At 33.5% G+C, this 9,749-nt stretch overlaps 1 long non-coding RNA gene and 1 pseudogene across 1 annotated transcript; both read left to right on the forward strand.

Annotated features, from left to right (window-relative positions):
• The first annotated feature begins 321 nt into the window (after positions 1 to 321).
• LOC120136290 lies at positions 322 to 2,172 on the forward strand (annotated as a pseudogene).
• A 3,701-nt stretch (positions 2,173 to 5,873) lies between these two features.
• LOC120136299 lies at positions 5,874 to 6,614 on the forward strand. Its single transcript, XR_005517329.1, has 3 exons — positions 5,874 to 5,971; positions 6,288 to 6,352; positions 6,562 to 6,614. It is a non-coding gene; the product is annotated as an uncharacterized LOC120136299 (long non-coding RNA).
• The last annotated feature ends 3,135 nt before the right edge of the window (positions 6,615 to 9,749 follow it).

Raw genomic sequence — 9,749 nt, forward strand, 5'->3', positions numbered from 1 at the left:
TTAAAATAGTAAATTTTAAAAAAATTATATTTTTATTTAATATAGTAAAAGAATTATTCTAATTTTAAAATTTAATATTTTGAGCTAAAAATTATTCATTTCAGAAGACATTCTCCTTTAAAGAACAGAAAAAAATATTATTTTAACCGAGTGTTTTTGCAGAAGAATAACGGAGATGAAATCTTCAAAATCCGAGCTCATTTTAAATTTATTTCTTTTAAACGTAAGATCCGATTTAGTCCCAGTTGGCAAAATCGAACGGCGGAATTCGTTTCCCTCTTTTTTTTCTTCTTCTTTGACTCTCGTTGTCTCCGTCTCCCTTTTGTCTTTTCCCTTCTCCCACTTCAAAACTCAAAAAACAAAAACTGTAACAGAGAGTTTACTCCGAATAACAAAAGGAAATTCCAGAGAAAGAGCGTAAAACTGTGTAGTTTGAAAGAGAAAAAAAGGGAAGGAGATGACGGTGATAGACTTGATCACGAGAGTCGACGCGATTTGCAAGAAATACGACATCGATAAGCAGAAAGAGGCAAACGTCGCCAGCGGCGATGACGCTTTCGCTCGCCTTTACGGCGTCTTCGAGACTGAAGTCGACGCCGCAATTCAGGTGTAATCTTCTTCCTCAATTGACTTTTTTGGCTTCTTAGTATAAAAAATCTTACTTTTTCTACAAAATCCTTTAGAAATCGGAAGCTGCTGCAACGGAAAAGAACAGGGCTACGGCGGTTGCTATGAACGCGGAAGTTCGAAGAACCGAAGCTTTATTGCTTGAAGAAATCCCCAAATTACAACGACTTGCTCAAAAAAAGGTCTTTCATCTATATTATATTTTGAAAGATTTTTTTTTTTCGTTTGCTTGATTAGACTAAGAATTCGTTAACTGGTGTTATTAATCTCTGGTGTTATAGGTAAAGGAGATTTCAAAAGAAGAGCTTGAAGCTCGAAACGATTTGGTTTATGCACTGAAAGATAGGATTGAAGCAATATCAGATGGATCAACAGCTGCAACTAAGCAAAGTACTGGTGGTTGTGCAACTTCGAGTTCCTACTGGAATTAAAATTGATTCATCTTCAGGTGATAACAATTTATTTATTAGATCATATTAGTTTCAAGATATCTGTCTATGATCAATTGTTTTGAATGTTCGGTAATTGGATTAATCAGATGGAAAATTTGAGAGCGAGTACTTTCAACAAACCGAAGAGTCTGACCGGTTCAGGCAAGAATACGAAATGCGCAGACTGAAGCAGGTAGTAATTCCTTCTCTTTGTCGTTGTTTGCCTTATTGTTGCTACGAGATTTTCAGCTTTGCTTTGCTTGCTTGCTATTAGATTAACATTTATAACTCTAATGGCGGTAATATATCGGATTTGGAGGATTATAGTAATCTTCCTTTCTACCTGAATTTTAATGATTATATTTGAGAGCAATACACTATTTTAATGTAGGATCAAGGTTTGGAGGTTATAGCTGAAGGTTTGGACACGTTGAAAACATGGCTCACGATATGAACGAGGTTAGTTTTGTCGGATATTTCCTTTTCGTTTTGGTCTAAATCATGTTAAACTGTGAGATCTTATGCTAGATGTTTTAGTTATTTGTGTCCTAAATTTTCCATTTCTTTCTTATGACAGGAATTGGACAGACAATGCCACTAATGGATGAAATAGATGACAAGGTGATTTTCTACTTTTAAGTTATCCTTCTTCAGTTGCCATGGACATCGGCAACTTTTCTGTTAGTTTGATAATAGCATTCTAGAAAATATTAAATTCGTATATGAAGCCTTTTAATGGTTAACCATTAAAATATCCGAAGATTATTAACTAGCTATTGATGTTTAGTCTTTTGTGAGATAAAAAGGTAAGTTTGGATCGTTATCCTTTTCATCTGAAAGTTTCGGCAGATTAGAATTCCAATTTCGACACTATTTTTTGATATCTTCCAGGTAGATAGGGCAGCCTCGGATCTGAAAAGCACGAATGTGAGACTTAAGGATACTGTACACAAGGTAATTCTATTGCAATATATCTTTGATTTTGGATGGAAGCTGCTTTCTGTATCTTAATGCATATTTTGATTTTGTTCAGCTGAGATCAAGTCGCAACTTCTGCATTGATATCATCCTATTATGTATAATTCTCGGGACTGCTGCCTATTTATGCAAGTAAGTTCTCTGTATTTTCTTGAATTATACAGTATGAAACATTTAGTATTTGAGTTTTCCTTTTCTATGTTCCAAAAAGTATTCAGGCGTCGCCTAAAGCATGTGGGAATCGAAATATCATTGTTTAAATTGTTTGCTAATACATTAGCGCCATTGCTTCTCATGTGCCCCTTACTAAGCTCAACCAAAATCTTTCAAACCATTCTTCAACTTCACCTGAAAGATTTATTTCTCCAAAGTGCTCATGTCTAACAAATCCGAGCATCTAGACATGGGTGCGGAGGTATGATTCGGATATTTTTTAAAAGAAATTCGAGGATATCCATATCCGACAGTTACTTTCGAGTTAGACTGTTAAGAGTCCCATAAATTATTACTATTACCATAAATTTTGTGATTCGCTATTCTCTGCTGCAGTGTGTTGAAATGAGAAATTCTTCTGCATAACGATAAGGATTACGCTTCTTCCATTATGGCGTACGAGTTTGTATGGATTTTAAATAAACTCTCGACTTTACACCGGCGTGATATAATCTCTGACTTGATAATTGTTGTACGTATTTTTGTGTGTATTTATACGTCATGTTGTAGTTATGTACTCCACTTTCTGGAAATATACTCTAGTAGTGACAAAAGTATGTGGTACAGAGCAACGGAGTCCATTGTTGCTGCATGTGAAGTATTAGAAGTCTTCGTATTATATCTAAAAATTTATTTTACTTTTTTCATTAAAAAAGAATAGTTTAGTCTTATATTGTACTTAAAGTTCATTTTAGTCTTTCTGTTGTAAAAAATGGATTTTAATCTCTATAAGTTTTCAACATTAATATTTTGATCTAAAACGTTAGAATTATTGTTAATAGGCTTAAATATTTTGGTTTAAATCTTCTTTAGGTCCTTTCAATTTTGAACATGAACGAATTAAATTATTTTGTGAACTCTACATAATTTTTTTTATAAATATTTTTAAAATGTAAATGAAAATTAATTCATATTTTAACTTTAAATTTTATTGTCTTCACTTAGAATAGTTTTCATTACAATAATATTATAATTATAAGTCAAAAGTATAAAGAATATTTAAAATATTTAATTAAGAAATCATACACTAATATTCTTAGAGCAAGAGTTTAAATAAAAGAATACGATTTAAAATTATATATAATTTTTGTTTTTATTAAAAAATATCCTATCACAATTATTCGACGAGAAAAACGATATATCTTGAATATAACGTGATCGGATGATTGAAATAATAGATAAAATATAAATAAATACAAAGTTTTAAGTGAGATTGTAATGTTCTTTGAAGTTTTGTTTTTTGGCGAAATATAATGTTAAAAAGGAAATAGGACGGTAAGAGGATGTTCTTGGTGTATGGTTTGATCATCAAAAGTCATTAAAATGCGATATTAGTATAAGAAAATGGAAATTACGATACTATACTCGTGAATTTTGGTCTTTTCAATTAAGCGGATACCAAAATTGTGTTTATAATGTATTTGATGAAAAATTTATCTCATCGATCGCCGTTAACAATTGTCGACAGTCATATGGATCCAAATTTGCGATAGTCATAATCTAAACAAATAGATAAAAAATGAGATGATAAAAAAGAAGAAGAAAAAGAAGAAGAGAAGGAAAATGTAAAAAAGAAAAATTGGGTTTGTATAGATCTAAAACGATGTCAGTTATGTTATAATATTGTTAATTATTTGACAACATAACGAGCAAAATATGAATATTCAAATTAAGTGATTAAATTTAAAAATTAAACTTAATCCCTAATTAAATAAAAAATTACAATATTATATCTTTTTACAAAGTGCAGTAAATATCATTATAAGGGTGTTATTGTCTTTTTATACTGTTATAATCTTTTAAAATATATTAAAACTAATTAATTGAGATTCAAACTATGACCAATTTTTATATATACAAATATTTATCATCCACCTAAAAGCATTGCAAAATATTTTATTCAACAAATCAAATGTTTAAAACTATACCTTTAAACGCAAACCTTTGATAATTTTATTAAAAAATAAATTATTTAAAAGATCAAACATTTTATGAAAATGAATATTATTTATGTGTATACGTTTAGCTAAAAAAACTAGTTTTGATAAAGTAATTTATTGAATTGAAATCTTGATTTCCATTCTTTGGGTAAATTTCCCCAAGGTAATTATATATTAGCTTGATTCTATTTTGATCATTGAACTAAAAATTGTAAATTAGATCATTAAACTTTCAATTTGATTTTTATCAAGTCACCGACCATTAACTGTTAATGGAAATATTGACATGACAATTAAGTAAATTTATATAATAATACATTTGATCCTTATTACTTATATGTTCTATTAAATTGGTCAAAATTAGGGTAACACATTTGATCATTATTATTTACACATTCTATCAATTTGTTTCTAATTTTAACTATAAAAAATTAATAAATATAATTCTCCAACAAGATGGTGGTCAAATTGATAGAATGTATAAGTAATGAGGAATAAACAATTAACATATAAATTTATTTTTCATGTCATTAATTTCGCCAACAATTAACAGTAGGTAGCTTGATTAGAATCAAATTAAAAGTTTAGTGATCTAATTGATAAATATTTAGTCTAATGGTAAAAATAAATTAAACCAATAGTTTAGTGACCTTGGAGGAGTTTACCCTAAATATTTTCCCTTATTAAAAAAATGTTAGGATTAGTATAATTAATTTGTCGATATGTTGTAGCTTGACACGTAGGATAATCGGATGGGATCAAATATACTGATATTTATAGTTTTCATATATTATAACCTAACCTACCGCTAAATAAATTTATGCCATGCGGTATCCCATTCCCATCTTCTGCTTGTAAGAGTTTAGCCTCTTCAATCGTATCCCTCCAATCTAAGTCCGGACCCACCAAAGTACATTCATCAAATCCATTTTTTGTGGGCCACATGTTCGCCACTCTCCTCTCCCTCTCACATCCCCTTGCAGCGGGTAAGATTCACTCTGTTCCTTCCTCCTCTCTTTAAAAACTAATCTCAATTGACCATAATACCCCTAAAACATTTAAATTATTCTGGGTAATAATCATCTAATGAATGAACTCTAATTTAGAAAAAGAAAGCATTTTTACAAAAATTGAGAAAAATATTATTGAATAATGGGAACATTGCAGATACCCCACCGGAAAACAACGTGGAATCAAGTGTACACGATCATTAACGTCCAATATATTAGAATAAAAAAACTTTGGACAACTATCGTGACGTGTAACAGCGGCAGCTTTTTTTCCTCTCGATGCCATTTTCGAAAAATAAATAAAAAACCTAAGGAGAAATGAGAAAAAAAAAAAAAACAAATAGAAACATGATGATATGAAGGGCCGAGAAAGCAAAAGAAAGATGAGAAAACCCTGATCATCAAGTTCTGTGAGATATGCAAAGCATTACCAAACCAAATCCCCAACCCCTCTCCCGTGGGACACAAACAAAGAAAAGGCATAAAATAAACACCCTTTTGGGTCTAAATATTTTTTCATTTCCTTCTCTTGCCTTTCATTCTTTTTATCCTTCCCATCTCCCTCCAATTTGCTTACTTTCTCTCTTTCGTGTTTATGGGTGATTTTTTAATCAATATCGATAAAAGTATGAGGATTCGAAAGAACGCGAAGCTGTCTTCGCTGATCAACTTGACGAGGGCCAAGAGTGTGCACGTATGCGAGCTGAACCAGTCGCCATGGGATGTGATTCCTTCCACTCAAGAACCATACCCATCGTATCTTCATCACCGGGTACACAAACTCTTTGCTTATCTCTCTCTTTCATTTCTCTTCTTTGCTGTTTCAGAATAAATTGGTTCGTCCCTCATGGCAGATCTAGTTGCTCCTTGTTTCCTTCTTTACCCTTCGCCTCCATTTTATGTTTCGTCTGACATTTTCATATGCCCGTCATATCTCTTTTAGGGTTTTGATAAACCCTAAATTCTCTCTCCTATCGTGTATTTAGGTTAATGGTTGTTCGTCATTTCTGCGTATTATAATTCTGGTTCGAGTTTTTAGTTGGTTGCTAGCTTCGTTTACTGCTTGTTTTTTTTATAAAAACCCCCAGTTTGAACCTGAAGATATCTTTAATGGAAATGGGAGCTTAGGCGATTCTATTGGCGCTGTCGAGAGGTAATCCTCTTCATATTTCTTCGATCTGATTGCTTTTATTGAATTTGCTGTCGTGATATTCTATTAGGGTTTTTATTATTCGTCCTCTATAGTCGAATAATTATCCACAAATTTCATGATGAGCTGGCGAGTTATTGAAAACCCATATTGTTTATTGTTTACCCAACGGGTGTTGAAATATGTCATGGTTTGTTACTCGAAATACGCAGCGTAGCGTCGATGATGGACAATGAAGATAAATCGATTATGAAAGTCGAACGCGATTATCGACGACGAGGAAGAGACGAAAATAGGTGACCAATTCGGGTTCCACACCCATTGCGAAGATGAAGGAAAGGGATCCAAGCAAAATTGTTCACTGAAATCTTGCTGCCACGATAATGGGAATAATCCAAGCTCATTGACAAGCAAGAAAGCCGGGAACCGCCGTGGACGAGCCGGGGCGGCCAATAAAGGGCAGTCGTCGACGTCGAATCCGTATGAATTATACTATTATTTCGGGTCCGGGCCGTCGTGGAGGAGGAGAGGCGGCAACAACAGCGAAATGAGGGAGAATTATTGTCGAGGGTAAAGATTTGAAAACAACAGCAGCGCTGTCACCACTCAAAACAATACGATGCCGTCGTCGTCTTCTTCGCAATTCGACAATAATGAAGAATTTGATTATGTCGTGTGATGAGGAGGATGACGAGGAGAACGTGGATGGTGGCGGCAAGAAACGAACGAGAAAACCTATTAAAAGAGAACGTTAAAGTCCCTAATGTGAAGAATTTGATAATTTTAAGTATTTTTTGTTTTTTTTACTTCTAGGGTTTTAGATTATCAAGTAACTTAATTTCGAGGGGTTGTTTAGTCGGGGGTATTGTTTTTTATGATGTTGGGTTTTGTTGCGGGTGAGACTAGAATTTGCTCTGCCAACTTGCAGTAGAGGAGATATTTTACGGTGTGACTCTCGCGGACCAAAACGAGGTTATGTTAGTCAATGTCTCAAAACCTAAGGCGGTTTTTGTAATTTCTTTGGTTTCATTTTTCAACTGCACACTCCAACACGGCAGCACCTCTCAATCCATCTCTTGCCGACAAGCAATTTACCGGGAATCTACTGATATGATACGTAATTATGAATTGATAGAGCATAGGAACTAGGCTAACTCATCATGTTATGGAATGAGATAATCATTAATAAACGAACAATGCATCAAATGATAGATTTCGGATGTGTATTGATGATAGTTATGGGAAGGTATAATGCAGTTGAACTCAAATTAGGAGCATGTTTCAATATTGACAAGTATTAAGTGAAGTAAAAGCGGTGGTTTCCATTTCGACTCATTTGTGGAATCGTGGAATCATGGAATCACCCATGGTGTGCATGGGTGATAATTGCAGAAAATTGGAGCTGCTTCCTTCTTACCGATCAATTTCCTGCTACTGCTATGGAAAATTGGTCCACCATCCAGTGTCAAAGATGATAGGGTCATAATCGAATCCATAGACCATTCTGCGAGGATTTGTATTTTGTAATGTGTAAGAGCACTTAGATAAACAGGAGCATCCGTAATTCAACTAATAGAATAATCTTCTTGTATATAATTAATAGGAGACTGAAATCTCCTGGCCATTCTTCATACAAATCGGGAAAGATGGAGCAATCAAAACTTGGTTTCCAGTTAGGAGGATACATCACTTTCAGACACATGGAATCGTGGAAATCCTACAACAGGGAGTTCCATGGTTCTGACAAGAGTAGTTCAAAGTATCAGCATAAACCATTTACCACTATTGTGTATTCAGTCTTAAAAATGGAGCACAATCGCACGAGGTGTTTTTACCCAAGGCAAGGATGTTCATCATCTAAGACTGTGGATGGATCCGGGAAATTTTCAAATGCAAGCACAAGTGGTGTTGTTTTGCTGCTATCTTCACATGAAAGTTGTGAGGATGAGGAGAGAAAAGAGCCTATGATTAGTTTTCTTTTCCCTTTCATTTTACAAGCCCCAAAAAACTCTTTTCAACGGGCCCGGGGTTGTCCGACGCCGCTCAGCTCCCTCCCTTGTAGCTTTGGAGGCTGCTGAGAATGGGCCTGTTCGTTGGGGATTTCATCCTTAGACGCCGCTCAGCTCCCTCCCTTGTTGTGTCTCTTTCGTTTGTTTGGGTGGAGCCCTTCGTCGACCGCTGTGGTACGGGGGAAGGATCTCTCCCCCACCCGATGTGGGTTTTGTGCTTTGGAGGTCTCAGTTCCCCTCGGCTCTTTAGACAACCACGTTGCTCATCAGGACCCTATGGAACTTAATGCGGGTAATTTATTAGAAATATTGGATGAAGCAACTCGCAAGTAAGTGAAATCAACGCTTCACGTATATCTAACTCCAACAATAAAAAGCTGAATTTATGCACGTAGTATCGGCCCAAACTTAAAACTTATTGAACCTGTTACTTCCCACCTCAAATAGCAAATACAAATCCACTTTCACTGACAGAGTCAAAAAATTGAAATATTTAAACCTTTATGAAATTCAAGTATAAATTTTTTAGAAATATTTACATTATTTTTAAAAAAAAATTATCAATCAATTAATTAATTGAAATAAAGTGAAGCCCCTGATGTTGATTTTTCACATCCCAGAGCAACAACCTTTTTGATGTCACTGTTTTTTAGGGAACAGGGCAACTTGGGGATTTAAAGCTGAGGGACAGAACCCAAGTTCAATATGAAAGAAAAACAAAATCAACCTTTAAATGCACCAACCAATGTTTCTGCAATTCATACTTTCTCTTAACGAACCGAACGTTCAGGTTCGTGAGTTGTTCGACGAAAATCTGTTTATATTCGTTTATTTATTAAACAAACGAATATGAATAGATTTTGTGTTCGTTTAATTAAATGAACGAACACGAACAGAGGATTCGTTCATTCATTTATGTTCGTGAACGTTCGGTAATATGTTCATTATGTTCGTTCGTTTATGTGTATTCATTTATGTTTAATCAAATCTCTCTAGACTCATTTAAAATATTAAAGCTTAATAAATTTTAATCTGATACTCATAAAATTTTAAAATTCAAATTAATTTTAAATATAAATAAAAAACCTCAAAACAATTAAATAAAATATAATCCTAAAATTGTTAAGAAAGAAAAAAAATCTATATTCATTTATGTTAGTATATTCATTGTATTCATTTATTGTGTTCGTTTACATTCGTTCTTTTGTGTTCCTTTAAGTTTATTGTGTTCGTTTACATTAATTCGTTTATGTTCTTTCATTTGTGTTCGTTTATTATTTAAATGAACGAATATGAACGAACACGAACAAACTACATTCATTAACGAACGAACACAAACAATAAATTTTTTATTTGTTATGTTTGTGTTCGTTCATTATTCGATTAAAGTT

This window comes from Hibiscus syriacus, unplaced genomic scaffold (genome assembly GCF_006381635.1).
Source record: "Hibiscus syriacus cultivar Baekdansim isolate YM2019G1 unplaced genomic scaffold, ASM638163v2 tig00110622_pilon, whole genome shotgun sequence".
Lineage (NCBI taxonomy): Eukaryota > Viridiplantae > Streptophyta > Magnoliopsida > Malvales > Malvaceae > Hibiscus > Hibiscus syriacus.